We start from the raw sequence: 1747 nt of genomic DNA on the forward strand, positions 1-1747 counted from the left end.
AAAATATAACTTTCAGATGATCAAGGAGGTGCTAGAAGTGGCAGCAAAACAATGCAACAATGCAAAAATGGACAATGGTTGTGGGTATAAAAAATTCAACTTTTGAACGAGAACAAACGAAGGCTTGGGATGGATAGAGAAGGGCTTAGGGGTGTTGGTGAAACTACTGGAGGTGGTGGTTGGTTGTGGGCGGCGGTTGAAGGCCAAAACACCCAAATCGAAAATGGGGATAAAGGGGCTTTAATGGTTGCAGATCTGGGCTGAGGATGTGTGGATTAGGCATGCTGTGGTAAAAAGTTGGTGGCCAATGGTGGTGGCACGGTGGTGCTGGAGCACAAAAGCCACTCGGCTTGAAGCCATGTGCTGAGGCTAACGGCGACAAGCGAGAAGTTGAAAATGAAGGCACACGGCGACAAGCGAGGAGTTGAAAATGAAAGGGAATGTCGCTCACGAAAGGTGCACGACAACTCTGTGGGTGGACGAAGAAAACAGACGAGGGAGAGAGAAGGGTGGTGTCGTGCGGGAGGAGAGAAGCAGAGGAAAAAAATGAGAAAAAGAAAAGAGAATAAGGAAAAAAATAGGAGGAAAAAAAAAAAGAAAAAAGGAAAGAGAAAAAGGGAGGGAAAGAAATGAGATCCAATCCTCATAACTTGGGTTACAAAATTGATCTAACGAAAATAATTTCAAAACAATGAGCTAAATAAAATAATTTAAACGCAGAGACTAGTTAAAATAAAATAATAATAAAAATCCAACAATACAATAATTTTAAAGTCCAACATTGAACTAATTTAAAGTAAAGAGCAATCTAAATGCATGTCATAATAAATTTTACAACTTAAAAATCATAAAATAAATCCAACGAGAAATTAGAGAAATTTAAAACAAGAGAACCAATATTTAAAATAATTAAAATAACTATTCAATTAAAATACACTAAAATATGGGGTATCACAATACTTCATTTGACAGACTTTAAATGCATGCCTACAGATAATCCCCCTCATCTCAAACTGGGCACACGTGCATTTAACTTTGCACTCCTCTTCATATAGTAAACTGAGTACTTGACAATTTTTACATATTCATCGGAAGTGAAAATTTATTCGAAAATATCAAAGGTGGAAATGCAACCTTGTGTGCTGACAAATGCAGGGTTACATAGAATTATCTCCAAATGTCTCGTTGAACCTCTTTAAACTTCATATTTGTGTACAATGATTGAAACTACATCTCAATTTTGAATGGGGATACACATGAGATCATTTTCTTGCAAGAATGGAAATCAGTTGTCTTCTCCAACTCCACCTTCTTCCTCAGAGCATTGTCAAATTGGTCGACAAATTCCTTCAATATAGTACCGAAATGATCAAATCCATTGAGAAATGCGTTCATGCTTTCAGACCACTATGTAGTGCTCATACTAGCCCATAATACACCCTTCAAGTAAACTGGTACCTAAAATGACCTCTCGTTGCACAACCCCTTCAACCATGCATTATTAGTAAGGTCATACTTATGAAGTAATTGTCTCCATTTCTCCTCAAATTCTTCGCAACCTTGTGTATCATAGAGTGCATTTTGAATGGCAGTCTTCAACCTAGAGTTGTATTCCGAGTGGGATCCCTATAATTTCTCGGACAGTTTTTGCATTATATGTCATAGACAATATCTATGGCGGCTGTTCATGAATACAATGGCAATAGTACTCTTCATTGCCCAGTTTTGGTCTGTTATGATTGCTTTG

Source organism: Juglans regia, chromosome 2, assembly GCF_001411555.2.
Source record: "Juglans regia cultivar Chandler chromosome 2, Walnut 2.0, whole genome shotgun sequence".
Classification (NCBI taxonomy): domain Eukaryota; kingdom Viridiplantae; phylum Streptophyta; class Magnoliopsida; order Fagales; family Juglandaceae; genus Juglans; species Juglans regia.